This window comes from Bubalus bubalis, chromosome 6, assembly GCF_019923935.1.
Source record: "Bubalus bubalis isolate 160015118507 breed Murrah chromosome 6, NDDB_SH_1, whole genome shotgun sequence".
NCBI classification, from domain to species: Eukaryota; Metazoa; Chordata; class Mammalia; order Artiodactyla; family Bovidae; genus Bubalus; species Bubalus bubalis.
The window spans coordinates 86,622,355-86,634,615 of record NC_059162.1 but is presented as its reverse complement, the minus strand read 5'-3'; the positions used below and the strand labels follow the sequence as shown (position 1 = coordinate 86,634,615).

At 44.5% G+C, this 12,261-nt stretch overlaps 1 long non-coding RNA gene across 1 annotated transcript in view; it reads left to right on the top strand.

Annotated features, from left to right (window-relative positions):
* LOC102406005 overlaps nucleotides 1-12,261 on the top strand; it is a 67,972-nt gene that overhangs the window by 11,022 nt on the left and 44,689 nt on the right. The window contains exon 2 of the long non-coding RNA XR_006551881.2: nucleotides 6,328-6,648. This is a non-coding gene — a long non-coding RNA (uncharacterized LOC102406005). The remainder of the gene's footprint in view (nucleotides 1-6,327; nucleotides 6,649-12,261) is intronic.

Below are 12,261 nucleotides of genomic sequence, written 5' to 3'. Positions count from 1 at the left end.
TGCATTTGAGAGGCAGAAACATTCAGTTCATAACAGATGTCCAGTAACCCCCTGGAGCTATTCTGTGTCCTTATAGATAAGGATGTGAGAATCATTAGCAGGTAGGTATTTAGAACCAGAAATAGCTGAGGTTTCTCAAGAGGTTTGTGAGGTGTGGAGGCCTGTGGATAGAATCTTGGTGAGCCCTGATATTTATGGGGCTAGCAGGGATGTGGTGCATATGCAGGAGGCTGATAAGGAAGGAACCAAGAGTGAGGGGTAGAGAAAAATAGAGCAATGAGTCCAGCCAAGGCCATGGCCTTGGGTGTCTTACAAGTGTGGACTTGAGGCCAGGTTCTGCCACTTAAGAGCTCTGTGAGTTTGAACACCTTGCTGAAACCTCTGAGCTTCTCTTTCCTCTTCAGTGAGATGGAACAACAATTGCATCTCGCTCATAGGAATGTAGTGAAGATGGGATGCTGAGATGATGCCAATAAGGTGTGAGAGGAAGCATCCTTCACTTATTTGTTGTGGCTTAGTTGCTAAGTTGTGTCCCCAAGGACTATAGCCCACCAGGCTTCTCTGTTCATGGGATTTCCCAGGCAAGAATACTGGAGTGGGTTGCCATTTCCTTCTCCAGGGAATCTTCCCACTGCAGGGATCAAACCCACATCTCCTGCGCTGGCAGGTGAATTCTTTACCACTGAGCCACCAGGGAAGCCCCTCTTCACTTATTTGCCTGCTTGTATCTCTTATAGCTCCTCCGCAGGTCAGAACCCCATCAAACTCCTGACTACCTACCCAAATGTAAGCCCAACAGGAGCCTCACCTACTCTGGGTCCAGAGTGCCCAGCAGAGGGCCAGGCAGCGATCTACCTGCTGGGACAGGGAAGTGAAGCAGTGGCCAAGCCTGGCTCTTGTGGGGTTCAGTTTCTAGTGCAGGAGACGGACAATAAGCAGGAGCATCCAGACTGACAGAGGCTGTGGAGGCAGCCTCGATGTGTAATGGGGCAGAGAGTGGGCTGGGGCTGGAGGGGAGCAGTAGATTGGGGTCAGGAAAGGTCTTGGGGAGGGGGTGGCTTTTCAGCTCAGAGAGGCAGCTGTGTGAGGATCAGGAGGCAAAGCACTTCCAGCCCTGAGACCCACAAGCACAAATGTGCCGAGGTGCTAACAAATGTGGCCTGTGTGAGGAGAAGGAAGGCCTGAAGGGCTAGACTCAAGGAGGAGGAAGGGACACAGGAAATACAATTACAGATTAAAAACAAACAAAAGAATTTAATAATTAGAAAAAGAACGCCTTAGGCAGCAACATGGATGAACCTAGAGATGATTGTAATAAGTGAAGTAAATCATAAAAAGACAAATATCATATATCACTTACCTGTGGACTCTAAAGACATGATACAAATGAACTTATTTACAAAACAGAAACAAATTCATAGACACAGAAAACAAACATAGTTATCAAACGGGAAGGGAGGAAAGGATAAATTAGGAGTCTGGGGTTAACAGATACACACCACTGTATATAAAATACATAAACAATAAGGACCTACTGAACAGCACAGGGAACTATATTCAATATCTTGTAATAACCTACAAAGGAAAAAGAAGCTGGAAAAGTGTCTGAATCACTTTGGTCTACACCTGACACTAACACAAGTTTGTAAATCAACTATACTTCAGAAAAAAAAAAAAAAAAAGAGAGAGAGAGAGAAGATTGCAGAGAGAGGCGGGACCTTTTCTTAAGCATTTATTTATTTATTTGGCTGTGCCGGGTCTTAGCTGTGGCACGAGGGATCTTTAGTTTTGGCACGTGAACACTTAGTTGTAGTTTGCGGGATCTACTTCCTTGACCAGGGATCAAACCCAGGCTCCTTGCACTGGGAGCACAGAGCCTTAACCACTGGGTCACTAGTGCAATGGGTCCTCAATTTCTTCACTCACTGCCCCTCTTCTGATGGTCCGCCCGCCCCGGGAGTGACCCGAGGGCCACTGTCACACACTGTGAGCCCTCTCCACGGACTCGACCTCAAGTGCCCTCACAGTGGACAGGCTCTGTGGCTCTGCTCTGACAGCCGTGGTGTCACTCCCTTGGCCCACAGGCTCTCTGGCATTAAGGACCCAGGCCTGTGACAGAGGGAAACATTGCCTGGTAGCTTTGCTTTGAAGTGTATTTCACTCTAAGGATAGAAGGAACAAAAGAGACGTTTTCCCCCAAGTATTTATTTGGAAAATTTGAAATTTACAGAAAAGCTACAAGAATAGTACAACGAGCATATGCCCTTCCAGTAGCCCCACCAAGTGTTCATATTTGACAACATTCATTTTCTCCCTCTCTGTCCACTCTCTCTCCTTCTTTCCTATGTGTTTATCCATTTTAACTTCTTTTGCAGAACCATTTGAATATTAGTTGCAGAAATCATAATTGTTGTTCAGTTGGCTCAGTCATGTCCGACTCTTCTGTGACCCCATGGACTGTAGCCTGCCAGGTTCCTCTGTCCATGGGATTTCCCAGACAGTTTGACTCAAATACTTTAGCATAGATCTCCTAAGAAGAAGGAAATGGGAATATTCTCTGACACAGCCACAATTTTCACACTCAGGTAACTTACATGATATGATACCATTGTATAACACAGTCATAATAACAATGTAATATACAGTCACATCTAGGATCCAATCAAGGATCACACATTTTAACCATCATGTTTTGTTAGAATCTCTTTCTATCTAGAATAATTTCCAAGTGTTTCTTTTTATTTTGGAGTTTTTTTAAGGCTTTCATGCTAGTGAAAAATCTGAAGAGCCTAGGCCAGTAAGGCAAAATGTTTGTGTGAATTTGTCTGATTATTTCTTCTTAATTAGATTCAGGTTGACCAGTTTTGTCATGAATACTGAACCCTTCCAGGTGCCTCACATCAGGGGCCATAGGATGTCCTGTCACTGGTGACACTTTTGTTGATCATCTGGTCAGTGGTCTCTCCCAATCTCTCCACTGGGAAGAGCGCTTTGTAGCTGATTAGTAACCTACTGAGTGGTACTTTCAGACTGTGAATACCTTGTTCCCCATTTTTTCACCAAGTGGTTTTAACCATTTAACCATCATTCCAGGATGAATCTCATTTGAGTCCAGTATTATCGTGGTTGAAAAATGGCGATTTTCTCTGTTCAGCTTTCCTGTTACATGTCTTAAATGTTAATCTTTAGTGAGGAAGAGGCTTTCTCACCACTCACCTCCAGGACTTATTCACTTCTGACATTCTTGGTGCTAGGGTTACGATGTCCAAAACTCAAATTTCATTCAAAGTCTAGCTTTGGGAAAGGAGATGCAACGTATTTAATAATTCTACTAAGGCTGGGGGAGAGGTCATTCCTCAAAGAAAACTTGGGTGTGATCATTAAAAGTGGGAAAAATGGAAGCCAGGCAGGCAAAAACAACAGCTACTCGTATGGCAGGCTTCCCTTGTTGGCTCTGCAATAAAGAACCTGCCTGCCAGTGCAGGAGATGTGGGTTTGATTCCCCGGGTTGGGAAGATCCCCTGGAGCAGGAAATGGCAACCTGCTCTGGTATTCTTGTCTAGGAAATCCTATGAACAGAGGAGCCCGTGGGCTACAGTCCATGGGATCACAAGGAGTCAGACATGACTTAGCAACTAAACAACAACTCATTACAGCAAAGAGTTAATATTGATGGGACTTCTTCCCATGGGGACTTTGGGGACTACTAGTCCTCAAAACAGCAGTGGATTAAAAAGAGAAAAAAATCTTAGGTCAACACATCAGTAAGCTATTCAGAATTGGTTGGGGCTCATACTGGCCCAGACTCCTATCCTAGGCTTCACTAAGTGTGATCCTTGTTCCCATGGTTTCCTCTGGGTTCCCAATAGCTCCTCTAGATTGAGTTTTCACCACTGTATCTCATCCAAAGGCATGAAAATAGTAGAAGGAAGTCATACTTTTACCCTTCAGGGATATTTCTCAGAAATTGGACATGTCATTTCTGCTGGCATTCTGCTAGGCAGAGTTTACTCCTATGGCTGTGCCTTGCTAGAATGAAAACAGGGGAAATGCAGTCTTGGGTCCACAGTCATTTGCTCAGCGAAGAACTGGGGGTTCTATTACAATAGAGGGAGGAGAAAACCAAACTAAAAACAATTAGCCTCTTCAACAGACCCCACAAGGTACATGTTCATTCTAAACAGGAGAAAAAACAAAGCCCAGGGAAATTCAACAACCTGGTAAAGGTTGCACAGACAAGAAAGTGTTGTGTGCTCGAAGCCAAACAACACTATGCTATGATTCTGATTTTATCCCATTTGACCCTCTTTCCAACTCTCTGTATTGGTATGCTGCTACCAAGTCGCTTCAGTCATGTCCAACTCTGTGCGACCCCATGGACTGCAGCCTACCAGGCTTCTCTGTCCATGGGATTCTCCAGGCAAGAACACTGGAGTGGGTTGCCATTTCCTTCTCCACTGTATTGGTATAGATTTGCTAAATTGCCTTCTTGGTGGAGTGAGTTGCAGCCTCATGACGTGGTGACTCTAGTGAGAGCAGGTCTTTCTTAGAGACGTGCTGTTCATTCCTGGCCAGCGTTCCCTAGACGACCAGACCAGTGCGGAGAGCTGAAAACCTGATTACCCACGTGGCAGTGACAAGAGATGCAGATGGAAAATAGAATGGCAGTGGGTGTGTGTTGGAAAATACCCCAGCCTGGGAGCCTGGATACCAAGTCTCAGCTCAGCCACTCATTAACTGTATTATCCTGGTTCAATCATGACCCACTGTCCCTCAGCTTCCTCCTCCACGTGTTCCTTCTAGCTCTCTCTTTTATTTTAGGTAATATCTGTTTGCAGGATGACTCAAACTGGGATCTGAATTCTAAAACTAAAAAGCCTCTACTTCCCTATGTGGTGCAATTTTAGAATCTGTTGGATTGCAAGACCATGCTTGCTAATTGGGTTTGCATTTTGATTTTTAGAAAATCTCATAGGATTAATGGGAAATGCTCATTAACCAGAAGCTCTTTGAGAGCAGGAATCAAGTTTGATTTTTCTCACAGTTATATCCCCAGCAACTGTTAAAGCCCCTGGTAGATGGTGAGCTCTGCAATATTGACTGACTTATTGACCGACCTAGACAATGTCTTTGCTAGAAAGACACATGTGATCAATTATTCCCCTCCCGGCTCCTCAAGAGCAAGCCTGAGCTTCAAGGGAAGGAGTAAGGAAATTAGGATTTACACAGCACTTATTGTCAATTTACCTCATTTGCTTTTCACAATAACTCTTCAAGAAAGCTGTAATAATCCTTTTTTTCATGGATGAACAATCTGAGATTCAGAAGGATGAAGTGACTTCTTAAAAACAACTTAAATTTTGACAAGAAATGATCAGAAATTATACCAGGAAAACTATAAAACATATCTGAAAGACACAAAAGTAGACTTGAACAGCATTTATGCCATCTGCTGTCACTCAAACAATTGACAAGGCCATCCCAAATTCAAGGGCAGAGGAAGGAGACTCCACCTTTTGCTGAGAGAAGCATCATATAATTTATGGCCACGATAGCCTATCACAAACAAGCACAGGTGAAAAAGAGTGGGGCACGTCTCCGTGGATGGATATATGTGACTTCCAGGGAAAAAGCAAAGTGCAAAAGTATAGATTTTGCATAAGAAAGATGCAGGAATAGGGGAAACAGAAACGTATCTTTCTGCTTACTTTTGCAAAAAGAAATAAAGGAATAATAAAACAGAGAGCAATCAAGTTGTTTACCCACCAAGACTTGAGGGAGTGAGGTAAAAAGAATTAGGAGGAAGAACACATCTTTTGGTAGAGTTGTGTCTTAGAAAGCATGTTAATGTTTTCAACGTTCAAAAAGTAAAATTAAATCAAGAAGGAAAAATTTACATTTGTATACAAATAGAAATAAATATACCAGTAATTACTTCAGTTCCTGGAGGGAAAAAACTGCTATAAAAGACATTGAAAAAATTGAAATACAGACTGTATATAAACTTAATATATTAATGTTAAAGTTCCAGAAACTGCACTGAGGTTACATTAAGAAACTATCCTTCGGTAGTACACATGAAAGTCCTAAGAGGTGTGATCTACACAGCATGATACATGTAATCTATTCTCAAGTGGCTCCAAAAATAAATTCATATTATTATATAATATCATAGTGTGTCCCCAAAAATTTTAGTGCAGTTTTAAGCTGCAATAACTTTAGAAGTATAAATGCTAAAAAGTTACAAGCAGTGGCACTTCAATGTTTACTTATATTTCTTTTACTTTTATGATTTTTGAACATTTTGCTTTAATTTTTTTGTTTCAGAACATTTTTGTCTCTGAATGTAATTTTTTGTGGCCAATGAATGTTTGTCCTCTTCAACCAGAGAGGGATTAAAATAAAAAATTAAAAGAGAGAAAAAGAACAAGATAGGAAACGTGGCACAATGTTAAAAATTGCTGAATCTGAGCAAAAACTTCCCTGTAACACTCTTGCAACTTCTCTGTAAGTTCGAAATTATTTCAAAATTTTAAAAACTTTTTTAAAAAAAGATGATACAGTTGGTAAGTGATGTACCCACTTTTCCTTCCTAGGGCTGTCCAATGTCAAAGCTCAAGTTCCTTCTTCATGGTGCTGCCTTTCACAGTGAGTAGGTGGGATGGATTTGCACTGACCCATTCTCATTCTCTAATCACTGGGACCAAGCAGGACCATGGCTATCACTGGCCAGGACTGGGCGGTCAGCCTGCAGCCATGGAGCAGAGGAGGGGAAGAGCTCCCACTGCCCTTGTCTTTGAAGGAATCACTCTCTAATCACCAGAGTTAACCAACTCCAGACTTTTCCCTGCAGAGAACCGTGTAATAGGCATGTAAAAGCAATGAAGGGAATTGCTTTGGAAACTTGTGTAAATAACTCTTTGGGCAGGAGAAAGATTGCCAACACCTGCTTTTTGTTTTCTGGTATTTATTAGAGCCACCCTGTGAGGGACCTCTAAGCTTCCTGGATCTTATTCATTTATCTGAGTTCATTCTTGGTTCAGGGTCAGCATTGTTGGGAGTGTAGAAAAAGTTGGCAAGGATCAGAGGAGGGTCACTGACTCTGAGCTTTCAGTAAGTGAACATAGTTCAGAAGTCTCCACATCGACAGTAACGGTCTTTGGGCCAAATCTGATTGTTCACCATGCTTTTCCTAACCTATTACTTCCTACTCCATACCTCTCACAGTCACTTCTTAATTTATCCATTCATTCATTTACACATTCACTTATCCAATCATAAGTCATTAGGCTCATATCATGATAGACATTGTCCTCGATGCTGAGACTACAGTGGTGAATCAGGTACGTGCCCTCAGGAAGAGAAAGGGACAGACAGTTTAGTACAAGAGCAGCGCTGTGACAAGTATAAATAGAGGGTGAGGCCAATCAGGAGGAGTCTCTGGAAACGAGTCTGGAAAATGGTGGGAATGATGAGTTAGGCAGAGGATGAGCATGAATAAAGGCAGGAGAACTTCACCTCTTGCTGCTCAAGTGTGGTCCATCGATCAGCTGAATCAGCGTCACCTGGAGCTTATTAGAAATGTGGACTCTTGGGTCCCACCCTAGATCTCCTGAATCAGATTCTGCATATTAACAAGGTCCTCAGGGAAGTCCTATGCGCATTGATGTTTGTGAAGCACTGTTTAAACACCATTTCTTGTGGAAATTACCAGTGGTTGCTAGGCATCCACTTAGTCCATTTTAGTCCAGAAGGCCCTAACTTACTTCAAACCCCAACATCCTCAGCCATCTTATGGTTTCTGAGAAATGAGAAGTTCCTTCGCTGGAAGAGTTGCTATGTCTAGCTTGCTTCTAGCTATAACACTGGCTGTACTTTTGGAATCAGTAATTCCACTCTGAGGACACTAGCCCAAAGGAAAAAAAAATCCAAAAGAAAATCGTCATTTATACTCAGATGTAAAATGTTTACAGCCATGTCATCTTCAATCATAGACCATGAAAAGAGAAACAAACCAAATGCCTAGCAATGGCACAGCAGTTGGGGGTGGGGAGCTGGGTGTTTCCTAAACACATGTGGGGGTAGCCAGAGCTGCCTCTGGGGACACGTCAGGATGTCCTGGAATGTGTCTTGGCTTAAAAGTCAGGAGACCTGGGTCTACTTTTCCTTCTGCCCCTTTGAACTGGACCCCCCTTGAGTAAGCCCATTCCCGACTGAGGGCTTCGGGTTCTTGGGCGATCTTTACACTGTGACATTCAGTCTGTGCTCCTTGGTGCCCCACATCCTCGCTGCCTGTCACCCAGGGAGGCGAGGCCAGATCACAGCTATGAGCGGAACCAGCAAACACTGCAGGGAGAGAGAGAAAAGAACGTGTATTGAACTCCTAGTGTGAGTAGACTCTGTGAAACCCATAAAGGCTAATGTTTATTCCACGCTTGCTGTTTGCCAGACTCTGTTTTAAGTGCTTTACATGAATTAATTCACTTAATACTCATAACAACACTATAAAGTCAAAATGATTATCACCCCTATTTTCCAGGTAAGATTTAGGAACGGCCTCAGGACACTCTCTTAGACATAGCGGGGCCAGGAGTTGAACTCGTTGAGGTCTGCCTTAAGAGCTTACACACGTAACCCCTGGCCCAGTGGTGATCCCCAGACCAGCAGCATAAGCATCACTTGGCAGTGTGCAGGAAATCCATACTATCCAGACCCATGGAATCAGAAACTGGGGCCAGAGCCCAGAGATCTCAGTTTCAACAGGTTCCCCATTGACCTACGTGACTCAGAAACATTTCTTGAACCACTGCTCTAGCCATTTGCTGATTTTAGTATCCATAACAATCCCTAGAAATAGGAATAATGAGCTCCATTACATCACCATGGCAGCTGAGGGTCACGTGCTCATGGGCCACCAGCCGGAAAACTGCAGAGTCGGGATTTGAGCCCAAGCCACTGAGGCCTCGACACCAGCTCTTTCCACTATACCATGCAACGCCTTCAGTGCCTCTGCAAATATCAGTTTACCTGAAGGTAGAGAAGACCAAGGAAAGGCAGAGGAAGGCACTGGTTCTAATGGTGTGGGGGTTGGGGTGGGCTGGGGGGCGTGGTTTCAGGAGAGTGGGGAAAGGGGATGCATGTGGGAAAATGAGCCAGACCTCCTGTCTTTGCCCACTGTGCCCTGGGGCACTGGTGGCTGTTTACTTCTGCCTGGTTGGCCAATCCCGTATGTGCCCGCCTGCTGACTTTCCTGGGCCCCACGGCACAGGACCTATTTTTAGCTCAGCCCTGATGGGACACGTTTGCCCAGTGTTGCCAAATCACAAGAACAATCACACCCTGGTAGCAGGCAGGCTCGGCCTGGCTCACAGACCACACAGGGCTGCCTGGGCATGCTCCCAGCCTCCGCCCAGATGCTGCTTCCACCTGGCCTAGCCCTAGGTGGGGAGAAAGGGATTCCAGGGGAATCCAGGCCATGGCACATCCTTTCTCCCATCCCAGGAGGCTGTTGCTGATGAGGATCTCAAAAATCAGAGGCTCAGAGGGGCACTGTGACTTATCCCCAGTACCCCAACTAGTTGGTGGTGAGGTGGGAATTCAAAGCCAGGCTTCCTTACTCCTTTTCCCCCCACAATGTAGATAATCTTTGTGTTCTCCAATATGTTTGTGTATTTGTGTTCTATTTGCTTCTGCTAACAACAACAACAACAAATCAGCCCAAGGAATGCCAAAGCCCATCCTAACAGATGGAACATCCCAGACGGCACTGTGGGAATAGAGAGAGCAAACCAGTGAACATGGGAAGCAGTTTTCTATGGACAGCAATAGTAATCCAGGGAAATAGCTCAGGGGACCAAATGTTGTGGCTCCTGGTCACAACTGAGGGTGGTATTTTTATGCAAATTTCCCCCCAAACTGCTAAGAGATTCTTCCTCTTTGTTATCTAGTATCTCATCACAACTCACTGAAGAAGAGAAAAAAGCCAGAGATGTTTTATTATTAATCATCAAGATGTTTGCAGTGATACTGACTGCTATATTTGGTGTCAGGCTATCTGTTTTGCATTCATTAGCTGATTTAAACCTCACAATAACCTCATGAGCCTTATATTACAAATAGAGAAATGAAGTCTCAAATAGCATAAGTCATTCGCTCCAGGTCACATAGCTAGTAAGCATCAGAATATCAGAGCCAGGCCTAGAGACAGCCAAGCATGTCAGCTTCACCATATGCCACACACACTCTAGAAAAGTGGAGATTGGTTGGAAAAACAGAGGACAAACAGACATGAAAGTGCCTTCATATAGCAAATGGGCTGTTCTGTAGCATGAGGAATAAGCAAGACTTATCTCCTAGCTGAATCGGTGCTCTTAGGTGAAAGGATTTGTTGTTGTTGTTTAGTCACTAAGTTGTATCTACTCTTTGCAACTCCATGGCCTGTAGCTCCCCAGGCTCCGATGTCCATGGAATTCTCCAGGCATGGAGTGGATTGTCGTTTCCTTCTCTAGGGGATCTTCCCGACCCAGGAATTGAAACCTCGTCTCCTGCACTGCAGGCAGATTCTGGATTCTTTACTGCTGCGCCACTGGGTGAAAGTTACCAGGATGCAAATATTATTAATGTAAGAAGGGAGCCCTGTGCCTCGTTGAGTAAGCAGCCTCAGATGTAGCTCCTGAGTCTGGAGGTGTGCCAGTAGGAGCTGAAGATGATGTGTTTAGGACAGATTAGAAGAGAAGACTAGAGTCAATCCCTCACAGCTTGGAGATTCCACAGTGTGTGAATACACCAGCCTCTGCAAGGCAGATATCACACTCAGTACTGTCCCCCTGATGATCCAGAACAGACCTGCTACGTCAGTGTGAGGATGTGTGCTGGGGCATGGCATTACCAGAGATGCAGCCGATTTCCTCTGCATGGGCCTCAGAATGTGCCCTCAGCTCTCTCTTGGCTACTCTAGCAGGTCTGGACTCTAGCAAATGGTGACCCCGCACAAAGTCTTCATTTCCCAGTGTCTCTGGTTCCTAAATATGGCAATGTGGCTAAGGTCTGGTTAATCAAAAGTAAATGGAGCTGAAGCATGCAAATTTCAGGAAGTGTCTCTTCTGCCACTCTCCTGCCTGAAAAACAGATCTAATGACTCAGACTTGAGCAGCCTTCATGAATCACAAGGTGGATGCTATGAACTGAGGATGGCAGAGCAGTAAGACAGCAAGAGCCTGGGTCTGCAATCAGGTGGCGGCTGCTCACGTAACCAGAGAGAGAAAGAAAGTTTACCGTTACTTCTGGGTTTCCCTTACTCCCAGCAGAATCCAATTCTAATTGTTACAGAGTTGAAAAATTCAAAATTCTAAAACAACCATAGGAGGAAATGATTGTAAAAGTAAATCTGGAAGGGTTATTATGATGCAAATAATCATAGAAGAGGAGAAAAGAAGACAAAGAAGAGAGTAAGAAAGAGAAGAAGGGGAAGAATAAGAAGGAGAAAGGAGGTGGGAGTGAGAGAGGAGGAGGAGGGGTGGAGGAGGAGGAGGAGGAGGAAGAAGAATGAATGGGGAGGGGGATGAGTGGGGGAGAGGGGGAGAAGAAGGCAACAACAACAAAAATGACAATGATGATAATGGCAGGAATGTGTCCTGTTTACAACCAGGCTATACTATTCCTGATGCCAAGATAGAAAGAACTCTATGTTCCAATGGCCATCATCCCAGTTCCTATGCCCATCGCATCTTAGATGAATCACTGGATCGGCTTTGCATTTAGCATCTGTCTCCAGTCTCTCCTTGACGCTCTTCCATTCATCCTGCAGACTATTATCCTAGACATCAACATCACTCCCCTGCCTCCAATTCTTCCAGGCCTCCCTTTGTGTTTCAGACTATATATGAGCACCTTAGCTTGACATGTGCCAAAAGTCTACCATCCCTGCCTTATACCCACTCCACACCCCATGCCCCTCCTCACCTTCCATTTCAGGAAGAGGAAATTAGTCACTGTCCCCCAAATGACCCTGCTAAATTCCTGCCTCTGTCTCTTTGCTTGCACTGGCTTCTTCACATGGAATACCCTTCACTCTCGTCCCTGAGAGCCGAGGCCTCATCTGTCCTTCCTGTTCCTGATCAAATGCCCCCTTCTCCATCAATAATCTGTGACTCATTTTGCTCCAGCTGTGATCAGTCTCAAATGCTCATGCATTTTCTGCTACACAGGCTACCTCCTTCAAGCACAGCCTGTCTACAGCAAGAGGACTCAACAACAGAAGGA